Source organism: Delphinus delphis, chromosome 8, assembly GCF_949987515.2.
Source record: "Delphinus delphis chromosome 8, mDelDel1.2, whole genome shotgun sequence".
In the NCBI taxonomy this organism is placed as follows: domain Eukaryota; kingdom Metazoa; phylum Chordata; class Mammalia; order Artiodactyla; family Delphinidae; genus Delphinus; species Delphinus delphis.
The window spans coordinates 66,639,315-66,655,113 of NC_082690.1; the positions used below are offsets into that span (position 1 = coordinate 66,639,315).

At 49.4% G+C, this 15,799-nt stretch overlaps 1 protein-coding gene across 3 annotated transcripts in view; it reads right to left on the bottom strand.

Moving 5' to 3' along the window:
- Window positions 1-15,799, bottom strand: part of GALNT18 (polypeptide N-acetylgalactosaminyltransferase 18) — a 354,931-nt gene that overhangs the window by 263,157 nt on the left and 75,975 nt on the right. The gene's annotated exons all lie outside the window — the stretch shown is intronic.

Sequence of the window (15,799 nt, forward strand, 5' to 3'; positions counted from 1 at the left end):
ACTGCCAGGCTCAAAAAGCAAACAGAAGACCTCCCGATTGGTCCATGCCACACGCTAAGCTCCTCAGGACGGCTGCAGGAAAGCTCAGAGCTGCTAGGATCCTGATACAAGCCACCGGGGCTGCATTCTTTTCAGGATGCTGAAAAACAAAAACAAAACAGACAGCCCACTGCACCCACGGAACTCAGGTCTCTAACAGTCTCAGAGTGACGGCTCCTCTACTGAAAAGGACACTTGGCCATTGGCACACAGCTAGCAGTGTACCATCTGCACTCGCGTCTGGGAATCCTAGAGCACGCATTTGCCACGCGGACAGCATGGGTTACACTCACTTCCTTCCAAATCTACATTCTGCAGCCTCCCCACACTCACACTGAAATATCGACAGAGCTGTCAAATCCTAAACTTCTTTCCTCATCCTCAGATTAGGCAGATGAGATCAGAGTAAGAGACAATGCTCAATGCCTCCGCCGAGAGTTCAGACAAAAGTCCTCCTTTATAAACTGCTTGCCGAGAGAATAGCAATTTATGTGCACTTTCTTACACAAGCCCTGTCATTATGTACACGAGGTAAATTCCATCTGAGTGAAGGTCCACGAGCACTGCTTCTGGAGCCAGGAGTCCTGCCTTCTGTACTCAGTGTTACCACCAACATAGTCTATGAACCTGAGAAAGTCATTTCACTTTCTTGTGAATAACAATCATTAGAATAGGTACTCGACTCCCTCCATATATATTATCGCATTTAATACAACAACCCCGTAAGGCAGGTTTTATTATCACCCCATTTCACAGATAAGGAAACTGAGGCTTATGGAAGTTAAGTAGCTTGCCCCAAGTACAGAAGAAGCTGGAGGTCTTCAAAGCCAAAAAGTCTGGTTTCAAAGCTGACAGTGTTAACTACCTTAAACACTGCCTGCCTGGGAAAGTTAGTGGGTGAGCCAGGATGCATGGCTGTAAGCAATAGTAACAGCACTGGCTGACTCAAGCAGAAAAGGAATTAATAAAAGGACATTGGGCGACTCGTGGAATTGCCAGGAGAGCTAGAGGACCAGGTTCTCAGTAATGCCAGCAAGTACATCACCCCAAGTCTTGCTTCAGTAGAGGACCACCCGCCAGCACTGCCCACACTGCTGACACTGGGTGCTGCTACCCACACTGCAGCCTCCAAGGCCCTGGGAACTTGAAGCTCCTGGCACTCCAGCCATCGCTAGCCAGCCACCAGCTCTTGACTCAAAGCCTGGGAAGGCACATCTTATTGATGTAAGCCAAGCCACGGGCCTGGGCCTAGATCAAGGGAGGCCAGGAAATCACTTCTCTTGTAGGAGGCTGCCCTGATCGGTCTCTGTTCCCACCAAGACTCAAAAGTAGGGAATTCCGCAAACATACGAAGTGAGTTCAGAAGCTGGGTAGTCCAAAATGACAAACGTCCAACATATGAGGAAATTGGACGATGAATTCTGTAAGGTTCTTTTCAGTAGCTTGGGTCCATTTAATTTGACAATCACATTGCAGTGGAGTGCATTATAATTCCCATTTAATAGCCCATCGTCTGTAAAAAATATTAAACATTTGTTATTAGTTGCCTTCGCCTTGCAGTGCCTCTTCCATCCTATGGGAGAATACTTCTCCACTGACACTGGGTTTGAGCAGTAACTGGCTTTGACCAACGGGATATGATATAAACTCTGCCCTAGCAGAAGCTCTGGGAGCCTTCGCATGGAAGACTCTTGCTTTTTTTTCCTCTTCCAGGAAAATGGCATGTCCCAAATGGAGGTTGTTCCTCCAGCCTATGCCTCAGAATGGGAAGAAGTTAGCAGAGCCCTATAGCCACCACAGTTGACCCACACAGCCTCCAACATTAATAAGAGCAAGAAGTAAATGTTACCTGTTATAAGTCATTGATTGGGGTGGGGGGTTGTTTGTTATAACAAAACGGTCTGATCCATGTATACTGAGAATCATCTACACCACGGCCTACTAAACAAAGGGAATAAATAGGGCCCAGTCCCTGCCTTCACTGCACTTCTCTGTGACACGCTCAAGTCATAGCTGGCACAGAGAGTGGAAATGTTTCAAAGGAGGCATAAACACAATCCCTAGGGAGCACTAGGAAAGGAGACAGAGATTCTGCCTGGGGCTTCCAAGAAGGCTTTCTAAGGGATGTGAAACTTAAACTGGATCTTGAAGGTTAAGGCCAATGTTAGCAGAGGAGAGAGGAGGGAATTCCATGCAAGTAGGAAAATTCAGAGATACAAGAAAAAATATATATGCATGCAAGAATAAATTCTGGTGTTGCCGGAGTATAGGCAGTTCAGGAGGAAGAGTGGCGGGAAAAACAGTGAAATAGAGAAGCAGATTTCAAATGCCCTAGAATGCCGTGCCAACACGTTTCAACCTCATACTCAAGACAACGGGAATGATCAAAAGTTTGCAGCAAATCTGTATTTTAGAAATATCACCCTAGAATTGGCAGAGTGGAGGATGAGTGAGAAGCAGAGAACACAGTGAATAAGAAGACTGTTAGATCAAAACCAGTTCCCAGGGCTTCCCTGGTGGCGCAGTGGTTGAGAGTCCGCGTGCCGATGCAGGGGACACGGGTTCCTGCCCTGGTCCGGGAAGATCCCACATGCCACGGAGCGGCTGGGCCCGTGAGCCACGGCCGCTGAGCCTGCACGTCTGGAGCCTGTGCTCCACAACAGGAGAGGCCACAACAGTGAGAGGCCCACATACCGCAAAAAAAAACCAAAAAAAAAAAAAACCAGTTCCTGAACTGGAACTGTGATGATGAGAACAAAAAAGTTCACAAAGTATTTCAGAGTTCATCAGTAAGACTTGGTTGGATGAGAGATGAGGCAGGAAAGATCGAGAGATAGCACAGAATGTGATGGCATGGATTTAATCACTGAATGGAGGGTGGAGTTATTCATGGATATGGGAGAAGCAGAAAGGGGAGCAGGCATGGGAAAAGCTGATGATTTGGCGTTGAACACAGCACATGTGAGCTGTCTCTGGGACAAACGCATGGAGGTATCCAGTTGGTAGCTGGAAAAGATGGAAGAAATTCCCACCTGCTTGGAGTCAGGGAAGGGTTTGGAAAAAGCTCCAGAGATAGTGTTGACATTTGCATTAAGGCCACTAGGTGTTCACTAAACCAACAACAGATTGTTGGAAGAGAGGAAGAGAACAGCATTCCAGAGCTAAGACTAAGGATGGAACCCCTAGACTAAGGATGGAAGAAGAATCATCTGCTTCTGCTTCCACTATGGCTTTTCTGTGCATAAAGAAAAAGAAAACCTAGCACAGAACCTGTATTTCACTCTCTGAGGCATTTTCAGATCAAATGTCCCTTACTGGTCTGCTGCTGGGCTGGCGGGGGCAGGGGTTTCTTGCTATGCCTGCAGATAATTTGTTTGCCTTGCAAATCTCTAGTCTGATGCAGTCAAGTCATTCCAGGACCAAAAAGGGACAATAATGATTATTCTTACGTGGTGCTGCAACTAACAGATTTTTCCTAAGTAAATGTCCACATGAGTTTCATTCAATGGAACTGTAAACAGAAGCCCACAAGCACTGCCACCACTACAGCAGTTTACCAATGAGAGGTACCAGGCCATGAGCAATGAAATATTTAAACTCCTTCCAGATTATATATATATATATATATATACACACACACACACACACACACACACACACACACACACACACACATTTTTTTTAACAAGTCTAAATGTATTTATAAAACCAGGTTTCATTTTCTCTGTTTTGCTTTCTCAAGCAGAGTTTTCTGGGCCTAACGAATCCCCCCCCAACCGCCAATCTTGTATGACCCCATCAAGCCAGGCATCTGTAATATAGGCTGTCTCCTATTTACTGCCTGATGGACACTAATGACTATCTATTTGCTTTAACTGTGAGTGGTAAAAACCTGTCAAACTCAGGCACCCCGGCCAAAGACAGACAGAAGAGTCCCTATAGTAGCCCCTGCCCAAGACACTGACATCTCTAGATGCCAGGCAGGCAGGTGGCTGAGTATTTCTTGGGCACTTTCTACATGTTGGACATGGTGCTAAGCACTTTATCTGGGCTATCTCATTTAATCCTCGTGACAACCCCATCAGGTAGATCCTATGATTACCCCCATTTTACAGAGGAGGAAACTGAGACTTAGAGAATGTTATGGAAAGCCTATAAAGAGTAGGTGGCATATGAATAGAGTGTTACAGGATAACTAGCGACTAGCCAGGGGTTCAAAGAGAGGAAGGCCACCCAAGCAAACTGAACAACATGGATGAAGCCATGGAAATGAGGAAGACTACAGCTGGCCCTTGAACAATGAGAGTGTGAACTGTGCAGGTCCACTTATACCTGGATAGTTTTCCATAGTAAATGCTACAGTACTGCACGAGCCATAGTTGGTTGAATCTGTGGATGTGACCGAACCACAGATAGAAGGGCTATCTATAAATTACAGGTGGATTAACCTGGTGTTCAAGGGTCAACTATACTGTGTGTCTGGGGAAAGGTACAGAACAGGACGGCTTAGGCACATGGTACTTAGGTAGAATTGCCTAAAAATAAATCTGGGAAGGTTAGCCAAGGCCAAATTGTGAAGGGACTCAAATTTCATGCTCAAGCGTTTGGGCCTCTGACTCCAGGGACTGGACAAGTAACAAAGGAGGAAAGTGAGCAGGTGTGAGAAAATAAGGAGTGGTGAGGACGGTGGCAAACTGGAAGGTACACACCCTTCAGTATGTAAAAGTATTCAAATTCTTTTTTTTTTTTTTTTGGTAAGTGTGAGCTGAACTTGGCTCTTAGAACATCAGCTTACAAACACTAATAGTGAGAAGCTGATAAGATGATTAACGAGGGAATCATGTGGTTGGATCTCTTATTTTAGAGAGCTCCTCTGGCAACAGTGTGGATGACAGGCTCTGTGGGACAAGACTGAGGACAAGAAAACCACTGAGGAAGAAGATGCAGGAAAGCAGCAAGAGATGATGCCAGGTAGGGCCCGGGTGATGGCAGTGGGGGGACAAAGTAATGGATCTGAGAAGGAAACATTAAGGAGAAAGAAACTGGCAGGACTTGAAAGCAATCAGGATGTAGGGGCGGAACGGTATGGGGGTTTCAAATATAATACCCAGGTTTGTGGTACAGACCACAGGGCAAAGATTTTTGTTAAACCCAGGGGGTAAGGGAGAAGATGATGATGAGAGTTATTTTAGACAAGCTGATGGGCAAAGCTTTGACATTTCTGCTACCAAGCGAGGCCCACAGGGCTGATACGGGTCTTGGTCAAGACGCCTTGCTATCTGCATGGCTGAACAGCTGATGGGCCCACCCAAGATGTGCTCTTCAACTACTGCGGAGGACAACCTCTGCTGTAGTACACAGGGGTGAGCAAAAGCTCCTGGAGGTCCTAAGGAGGCACCTAAGACTGGTGCCTATCCCCATGCTGTGCCTGGACACCCACTGATGCATGAAGTCACCAGATACTAGGTGTGAGGGTAAATTTTGTGGGGCCATGACTGGGCCATAGAGTGTCCAGATATTTGATCAAACATTACTCTGGGTGTGTCTGTGAGAGTGTTTCTGGATGTGATTAATATGGAATTTGGCAAACTGAGTAAAGCGGACTGTCCTCTTCTATGTGGGTGGGCCTCATCCAATCAGTTGAAGGCCTGAATAGAACAAAAAAGCTGACTCTCCACAAGTTATAGGAAACTCCTCCTGCATTACAGTTTGAGCTGGGATATCAGTCTTTTCTTGCTTTCAGACTGGGACTGAAACATTGGCTCTTCTTGGGACACGAGCCTGCTGGCTTTGGAACTGGACCTACACCAGCAGCTCTCTAGCTTGCTGTCTATAGATTCAGGGATTTCTCAGCCTCCATAATCATGTGAGCCAATTCCTTATAATAAATCTCTTTATTACACGCACACACACCCTGTGGTGGTTCTGGTTTTCTGACTGATAAACCATATCAAAAAGGAGCAGGCCAGAACCCTGGCCCCTTGTCATCAGAGCTGGCTGGGCCAGCACGGGCTGCATGGAGTTACCTGAGTCTGAATGGGTCTAGTTCTCTCATGTAGGTTGGCCAGGAGAATATACAACAAAGACAGGAGATGGGTGCTCCCCATTTACTGAGCACCTATTGTATGCTAGTCACACTGCTGGGGGCTTTTCGTAGATCATTTATTTAAGCCTCACAGCAGGCCTAAGAGTTGGGCTCAAATATCCTCACTTTGCAGACAGAGAAACAAGGTTCAGGGCTTTAGCCAGTTACACAGCTGGTGGCCTAGATGCAAATATGATTCCATCTTGCTAAAGAGCTGTGTTCTCAGCACCCTCTACACTGCCTCCCTAGCCAAGTGTCTCCTCTAGGGATGGAAGAACAGCCAGGAGTGGAGAGAGGATGAATTTGACCATAGCATGCAAACTCCAGCTTGCATAGTCTAGTCCCAAAGTCCACAGGCGCCAGCCCTTCAGGGGACGAGATTGGCCAGGTATGGGCTCATGGAGGGGTGCGGTTTGATGTGTGGGACATGCATCCCACCCAGGCACTAATGAGTCATGCCAGCCTGGGATTCCTGGGGGAAATTGCAGCCCTGGAAGGAGTTCAGCCCTGCCCTGTCTCTTTGTATCTCTGTGATCCAGGGGGTCCTGGCACCAGGATGTGGTGCCTCCTGTCCCAGAACTGGCTGGTACCCATGGCACAGAGTCGCCAGCTCTGTCTCCACTCTGCGCTGAGCAGATCACTCTAACTTACCCAGAAGGGGATTAAGCTGGGTGCTACAGATGCTGTCAGCAATCTCCTCTAACAGGTTTACCCGTTCTGACCAAACACCGACTGCACGTGTCTGTAAGCGTGTGTATGTATGAGAGACTGTTCATAGGTGTGTGCCTGTGAATGAGTGTGTATACCTGTGTAGCTCTCCTTGGTTCTCACACTCAGTATGGATTTTGCTACAGAAATATGCCTGCATCTTCCAGAAGGTCCTCTGAGTCCAGTCCCTGGCACTGCAGGACTCTTGGGCAGGGCAGCTGGGAGATGGCTCCAGTACCACAGATCTACTTAAATCCCACATGAGCAGCTTTTCCTGGAGCCCAGGCCTTCCTCATTTGTCAGGAACTCTCCCCCTCCTCCCGGGGGCAGACTCATTCACATGCAAAGCCCCTCACAGAAGGGCCAGGCCAGCCAGAGAGGAACATTAGAGTTCAAGCTCGCTCTGCTCGCATGCACCACAGGCCAATAAATCGAAGACAAGGTGCTGAGGCAAGGGATACGACTTTATTTGGAAAGCCGGCAGACTGAGAAGACGGCAGACTAAAGTCTCAAAATAACCATCTTATCGGGGTTTGCATGCCAGTTTCTTTTATAGCACAGAGAGGGGGAGGAAACGAGGAAGTAAAGTAAAAAGGCCATACGCTTTGGAAGTAAAGTAAAAAGGCCATACGTTTTGCAAATATCCCCTGGAATGGCCAGCCTCGGGGAGGGGATGTGTTAATTTCTTCTGTCTTGCAGCCATCGGCTGGTGGACAGGGTCTGGATGTCTCCCTGATCAAAGGCATTTTGGTTTAACATTCAGGCAGGGGGCACGGTTCCCCGAGGCAGGCCATTATGTATAGACAGTATCCTTTTAGTGAACAAAAGCAATGGGAAGCAAAGGTTAAAGTAAAAGAAACAGATCCAACGTGTAGTCAGATTTGGCTCTTCCTTGTTACAGGAGAAGCCTGGAGAGGGCAAATTCCAGCCCTAAAATGGGCAGGGCCGGGAACTAGCTCCCTGCCACCTTAATATCTGCTCAATAACTTAAGGCAATTTTTAAACGAAGTGGGCAAACGCCCTCCCTCCGCAGGTAACAGGAAGATAGACCCTTTCTCTCTGCTGCTGCTGCCGGGGCGGCCCTATTTCTGCCACCAGGAGATGCCTTCAAGGTGTGGACTCTCTCAGCAATATCAGGGCAATATCAACTGAACCCAAAACCAAACAGCACTCTGAACAGACATACTCAATGTGCAAATGGGCAAGACAGGCCCATAAGCTTTGCTATCCGGGGTGCCTTTTGCAGTTTACCCTTCTGGAAGCCAACCTGCTCAAAGAAATTGTGCTGCAGGCATCTTACTGAGGAAAAGGAGTGGCAGACCATTGACCATTTAGTTGTGGAGCTCTCACAGGCCGCACGGAGCTAGGATTTGAGACGGAGGTCCCGACCACCGTTCTCTGCTGCCCACCACCTGGACTAAATCACCTGTGGGGTCCTTCAGAGTTCACAACCCAAGGCCACACTGGTCAGCTTTGCCAGCCTGCAGAGAGCACGCACGCACGCTCTTGTCAATCAACACTGCAAACAACATTGCAATCAACACTGCATCACCCAACACTGCTGGGTGCTGACTGGAAGCTCAGCCTGGGGCCGCCAACTCCCAGTTCCTGGGAAAGCCCTGATGAGATGAAGCAGTGTTGGAGGGGGCAGAGCCGGGGATGTGAAGCCAAGGGGCCAGAGACTAGGAGTGCCTCTGGGGCCTCGAGGAGGTGAGGGCGTGGCCAAGTCACTCACGGAGGACGGCACATGATGCCCATGTCCACTCCGAGCTGGGCACGCTCTGAGGACGTGACTCCAGCCAGCTGCAGCCCTTGCCCGGGGCCATCACTGTACCTCTCACGCCTGCTGAACACAGGCACCGGGGCAGAAAGAGAAAACACTACACATAGATTTATCTCAAATATGTACAAACCCACTGCTGCCTTCAGCAAAGACTAGGGAGGCTGGAAGCCAATCGTGGTTTCTCATAAACGACTGAGGCATTACAGTGTATGGGCTTTGAGAAAATCCTGCAGAAAACGCCATCCACAGGCCTCTCAGAGCCCCTCCCAGCAACATGTGGGAGGGGCTTGGGAATCATCCAGCTGCACCGTGCCTGCCCAGCCCCCCTCCGGCCCGTTCGCCCCTCCTGCCTGCAGGAAGAAGCTCTGGCTGGCCTATGCGTGCCTGTGCGGGAGCATCCACCATGCATATCCCTGCTGCTTACTCTCCATTTGCACCCTCTCAAGAGTCCACTCTTCGCTCTTCCCTGCCAGGCTCTGTTCCCTGGAAGGAGGCTCCTGCCTAGAGCATCACCCAGCCTCCCTTGGTAGGGCTCAGCCGACGGGAGGCATGGCAGAAAATCGGAGCATAAGAGGGGAATGGTGGGGGGACACATCTCTGGCAGTATGCCACGTCCTTCTGTGACTATCGCTCCTGCCAGGCAGCATCACTTCCAAGACTCAGGCTCTCTCCTACCTCGGTAACACTATTTCTTCCCTTGTTCCACCAGCCCTAGGTGCGGCAGAGCTTCCTCGCATTGTGAGTCTCTGGACACCGCACCATTCTTGACCTTCAACTCCATCCTTACCTCTTCGTTATGGCCTCTCTATGTGAAACAATGGGGTAAGTCCTGATTTGTGCCAGTTCCCTTCTGATAGGTATGAATGTACGTGTCTACATGATGCACGTGTGTGTGTGAGTGTGGGTACAGGCAGGCTATACACACGTTCAGCCCTGTGCGTGCATCCCGACACACGCCCGTGACTCAGCTTTTCCCTGAACTTCCAAGGCTGACAGAAGGAAACCATCTGTGGGCGTCCACCTCTGTATCCAAGAATTCCCAGTACCTACTCCCATCCTGATGCCGTTTTGAAATGTTTAGTCTAGGTCTCTGCCTGACCCTACTCGATGGTAAACTCCTTGAGCGCAAGGAAAGAAGGGGGGAGTGGGAGACAGCAGGAAGGAGGAAGGGAGACAAAAGGAGAGCGGAGCAGAAGAAAAAGCTGACTATCATTCGTTGAATACCAGCTGTGGAGCCATTTCTCTATTCTAAAGACCATGTAGATAATCAGTCTCATTTTACAAGTGGGAAGCCCAGGCGCAAAGGTCAGGGGAACAATTCAAAAACCACACAGCTAACGAGCAACCGTAGGTGAGTGCAGGCCCTGCCCCATTCCAGGCCACCGTGCTGTTTTGTTGCCCCCCCCCAACCAGGACCATAGTTACAGCCAAATAGGAGGTGCTCAATCAATGCTTGTAAAACTGAACTGAATCTGAGAAGGAAATCCAATGGCATGCTTAAGTCCAAAGAGAAAGCTCACAGTCCTGGAGAGGGCCAAACTGCTCAAGGCCTGAGCTCAGGTCGTCTTGAACAACACACAGATGGTGTCGATGGCTGCAGTCCTACAGAAGACACCAGGGCTTCCCCGGAGCTGCTTCGAGGCCGGTCCTTAGTCAAAGCCAGGGTGTTGGTAAGTTGCCAGACAAGGGCTTTCTGATGGTCAGGTACATGGTTGAGAATCAGAGCATCAGGAGAATTGAGCTGCTAACACATCCCTCAGCCTACCCCCGAGCAAGGCTGGGGTGGGAACTCAACGGCAGATAATTTGCAGACAGTCTACGTCACTGATAGAAACTGAAATGCCAGGTAACTAAGTAGACAGCAATGAGGATGCTTAATAATTATAATAATAATGATAACTAGACATCCTCTGAAGGTCAGATGGCTCAAAGTTTGGGATCTGTTCAGGGGCCAAAGTGGGGCCTGGGCACACCTGCTCCATCATAGTGACCAGATGTCATCCTGGTCCCTTGTCTACCCCTGCTACTCTCCAGCCATTAGTTAATTTCTAGGCCCCTAAAAATCTTGCGGTTGTCTGGCCTCAGAGGTACCCGCCTAACTTGCCCAAACTAGCAAGAGCTGCTGCTGAGCTGCCCGCAGGAAGAAGCTCCATCTTCACAGCAACCCTAAAGTGTGATATATAGTGAACAGAGGAAAAACTGAGGCTAGGCCAATTTGCCAGCAGTCACACAGCTGGTAAGTGATGGAATGGGATTCAAACCCAGGTCTGCCCTGTTCCAAATCCTGCCATCTCTGCCACACCCAATGACGCCAGTGCCCTCCAATCCCATTCAAATGCCACAGTGCTTCTTATCCCCAAAGTAGAAGCATGTAGGTCTCCCTAAGGAGCCACCAGGAGCGAGGTGACAGTGGCTCAGAGACCGACACGAAACATCTCCAGATCGGCAGAGCCGGCCCCCACGGCACTGAGTCAGGGCTCACTGTGGGCAGCCTGATCTCTCCACGATGCCGGCTCTCCACAACAGCTATTTATAAACCTCATTTGTACAAACAGGACGGCGTATTCTGGCTTTTTTCCTGCACTTTAAATAACCAAGTTATGGATGACGGAAACAGAATGGAAATGTTATCCAAGCCCAGGTTTGTCCGGGCGCACGTCTATATATCCGATAGCTTCTCCTGCTGCCACTTCTAATAGACTCCTCTCCTCTCTGCCTCATTATCTCCTGCTCTCCTTTGTGCTCCTAAACAAAGGCAAGATGGGCACACAGCCAGGGCTTGCTTACCCCTGACCTGGCAGAGGGAGCAGCCATGCTCCCAGGCCCCTCAGGAAATGACAGTACAAAGACCTAACATGGATTGAGCCCTTACTAGGTGCCAGCACTGTACGTTGTCTCATTCAATCCTCATCATTCCCCATGCTATGACCCCTATTTTACAGATAAGGAAACAGGCTTAGAGAGGTCAAGCAGCTTGCCCAAGGTCACACAGCTGGAAGGTGATGAAGCCAAGACTCAAACTGGGGCAACCTGACCCTGGCATCCAGGCCTTTGACTATAGCCCATTGGTTCAGGCCCCTGGCCACAGCTAGTCAGCCCTAACAAACTCCAGTGGTGATCCCTAACACCAAGGTAATGGCTCCCAAGGGAGGCCAATATTCAAAGAGGCAGAGGATGACCATGGGATCTCCCAGGGCCCTCTGCAAGCCAAATCTGGACGCACTGAGCCCATGGCAGGTGTAATATGAAAGGAGAGCTCTGACCAGCCATTTGGTCTCACCCTTACCCTTAGTAATGGTTTTCAATCATTCAGTCAGTCATTCAACAAACATTTGCAGAATATCTACTCCATGCCAGACCTGGTGCTGGGTGCTGCTCATGCAAAGGTAAAGATGACACAGTGTTGTCCTCAAGATGCTCAGCCAGTCAGGAAGACAGATGAGAACGCAGTGGACGAGTCAAAGGCACCCACACACCCAATGAGGGGCAGAACTATCCCTGCCCAAGACGTGCGGTTGCCACCCTACTGCCGTTCCGCATGACTTGAAAACTTGCATCTTTTCCCCAATCCATCTTCTTTTCCCCTGGCATTTCCCTTGTTTTAATTAGTAGACAAATAGGACCTGTGCAATCCTTGCCGGCTTCTTGATGAGTTCTCCATGCTGTGCTTACAAATGCAACTGCAGACGAATTGCTCCTGCCACCTGTCCAGGGAGATATGCTGGTGGCCTTTAAACGTTCGATTCTGTTGATGCCCCTTATGCAGCAGGGTCACAGAAGGAGTCTGCCCGAATCTTCTTCAGTGTGGGAGGAAAACAGCTCAATGCAGTGGAGACAACACGGGGTGGGGAGCCAGCAGGCCTGGTTCGGGTCCTGGCTTTGCCATTGTCTTCTGAGTGACCCCAGGCAAGGCTGTGAACTTCTCTGAACCTCCATTTCCTTATCTTTAAATAGAGGAGATTGGATGAGGCACTCCACCAGGTCCCTTCCAAAGTCCCAGGGAGCATCACTGTGGCTCTCAGCCCACAGCTCCGGTGCTTTCTATACCACACAAAAGAATGTGTGAAGAATTCTGTTGGTGAGGCAGACCCTGGCCCCACCAGCTGGAGACTTGGGCACTCTGGTACCTGGGTAAAAGCATGAGATTCTGAGCGGGCAAACCTGGGCACTCCTGGTTCTGCCACAGAGCAGCTCTGGAACACTGGGTGAGTCAGTGAACTTACAGGAGCCTCAGTTTACTCATCGGTAATATGATGACAACAATACTTTCTTCGTTGGGTTGATGTGAAAATTCATTTGAAATAATGTGATTGTTGGCATATGGCAAAGCTCTGGGTGCAGTCTCCTGAGTCATTTTTTTCTGTGTTGCCTCTGTTGTCCTACGGGGCCAAGTTCCGATGTCCTAGGGCTGACCCCTTGTTCCCCTGGGCTCCAATTTCCAGGGCTGGGCCCTGAGCCGGTGCCACTCCTCAGGGAGTACGCCCCTGCTCTGCCCCAGCCAGATGGCTAGGCCCAGCTGCCATTGGCCGGACCTTCTGAGCTCCCACAGAAGTTCCTGCTAGGTCCACCTGACCAACTGGTATGCAATAACTTCCTCCTTGGAAGTGTGGGTAGTGCCTACTGGCAGATGTGTTCCAGACCTCTTCTGCCACCTCGGTGACCCAGGCCCACCCAACCTGACCCGTGAGTGCATTTCCCGCCTGGCCCACTACTTCACTCTGTTTCTACCCTGGGGACCATGTACCATGCTGGGCTCTGCCCTGCTCCCTGCTCACTCAGAAACATGCGTTTCTGCCCATTCCCTCACTTCCTGCAACTGCTTCTGGAGTGCCCACAAGAGTCACATGAAATCACCAGGAGGCCCTTTACCATGTGGAGAGTAGTCCCTCCCCAAGGAGCTCCAAGCCCCTCACCCACATCCTGTCCAAACACATACACAGTAACTCATGGGTTGGTCCAAGCAAGCTGGTCTTTCAATCTCCATCCCCTCTCCAACTATTCTGGACTATTCTTTGAAGGAGTCTGTACAGGGAAAGACCTGAATTATCAAGACCTTGGGCTAGACTGGGCCCATGGAAAAGACCACCCAGCAAAAAGAATAAGAAAAGGTTTCATTCATAGAGTCCCAGGCACTTTATATATATTACCTTGTTGAACTTGACCCAACAACTCAGTGACACAGGTACTGCTCTCACCTTTATTTTACCAAAGACAATCAGACCGGTTAGCAAAGTTCCCAAGATCATAACACTACTAGGTACCAGGCCAGGCTGTCCAGCTGGGTCTGCCCCAAGGCCCAGTGCTAAGCCACGTTGCTGTCCCACCTCCCAAGGGAGGCAAGACAGGCTAACCTGGCAGGGCGGGGAGAAGAGGAAGGGGTACAGAGCTTCCCTTCCTTTGTCTTCCATCATCGCTCAAGACCTGATTGGACACGGCTGTTCTGGTCTCCGCTAATTCCTGCCTCCCCTACATCAGGTTCTTCCTCTATAGCTCTTCTGTCGAGAAAACCAGACCTTCAGCAACTCGAAACCTTGGAAAGAAAGATTGAGACAAAGGGAAAAGTCCCCCGGTGTCTGCATGCCACTTAGATAGATCACAGCTAGAGAGATTCTCCGAAGACAAGGCTTTACAGAGTTTGCTAATGGGGTTGAGCAAAACGATGTTTTGCTTCATACATGGTGGTCACACACAGGGCTTCTTTCACCACCACTGTGGCTTGTTCCAATTCCTTCAAGGCAGAACTGTGTGTCAGGAAAGAACAGGGCTTGGCTAAAGCCAGTCAGCATCATTACCTAAACTTCTTTACTTTCCTGGAATGCATGCGATGCCCAAGCTCCCTGGATCTCCCAGGTCGTCTCATGCAGTTACATTTCACTCTCTACAGTGAAGGCTCGCTATGGGTCAGGCATTGTTGTAAGTGCTTCATCAATATTAACTCAGCCAATCCTTCTAACGACTCTGGGGGATAGGTGCTACTATTAGTCCTATTCCAAAAATAAGGAAACTGAGGACAGAGAAGTTGTATAACTTGCCCAAGGTCACACAGCTAGTAAGGGGCAGAGCTGTGATTCAAACCCAGACAGTCCAGGGCCACAGTCTGTATGTTTAACCACTGTGCTACCCCAGTCTGCATTTGCTAGGGATCATTCCATATACAAACACAGGCAGATATATCATTATACATTTATAACACGTTTAAAATGGATTGCCAAGTCAGAAAAAAAAAAATCCCTTCTCTAACCATGTTTCTTAGGAGAGAGTTTAGAAATTGTGGTCACCCAGAGACAGGTGATCACGTTTTTAAGGGGAAAACATTTTGTAGGTCTGCATGGTGTCTAGACAGAAAGCTGAGGAGAAAGGATTTGTCCATGTGCATCTCCAGGGCTGCCCAGGGAAGAGGAGCATGATTTGAGGTGACAGCTCCTACTGATTAGTCAGAAATAGCCCAGCCGTGGAGGAGAGCCAGCCACGAGGCTGGCCAGGGCTGGAAAAAAGAGCTTTTAAAGCAATGCTGCCCAAAATCTAGTCCTTGGACTTCCTGCAACAGGGTCACCTGAGGATTTTGTTACAAACACAGATTCAAAACCTTACCCCAGACCCATGAATGGGAATCTCTGGGGAGGGAGGGAGGAAGGAATGGGAAGGGTTATAACCCCCCAACCCTGAATCTATAACAAGACCCCCCGGGGATTCTGATGACAGGGAAGTTTGGAATCCTCTGCTGCAAAACCTGACGTCTCTATTTGCCATAAGTGTCTGTGCCCCATGCATCCTTGGGAAATACGAGTCGGCCACCAGAATAAACCATGCCCTACAGCCCAGCCCCAGATACACGGCGGAGTATGATCTGATACTGATATAATATATTAACATCAATCATGAGCGCTACTGATTATTAGCATTTACTGCGTGCCAGACACTGCTAGTGCTTTCCCAATCTTATCTGTGCTCATTCTCATCACAGCCTTGTGCTGCAGTTGTGGCCAACCTTGATTTGCTGATGATGAAATTAAGGCCTAGAGAGTCTGGGTGACTAGCTCAGGGCTACACAAAAAGCAAGCAGCGGAGATGGAATTCAAACCCGCTCTGTCACTTTGACCGTTCTGGCTCTGAGCACAAGGTCAGTGCTGCAAGCAGGCCACCCTCTGCCATCATCCCCAGCGCCACACTGGGGCTGGGAAGGC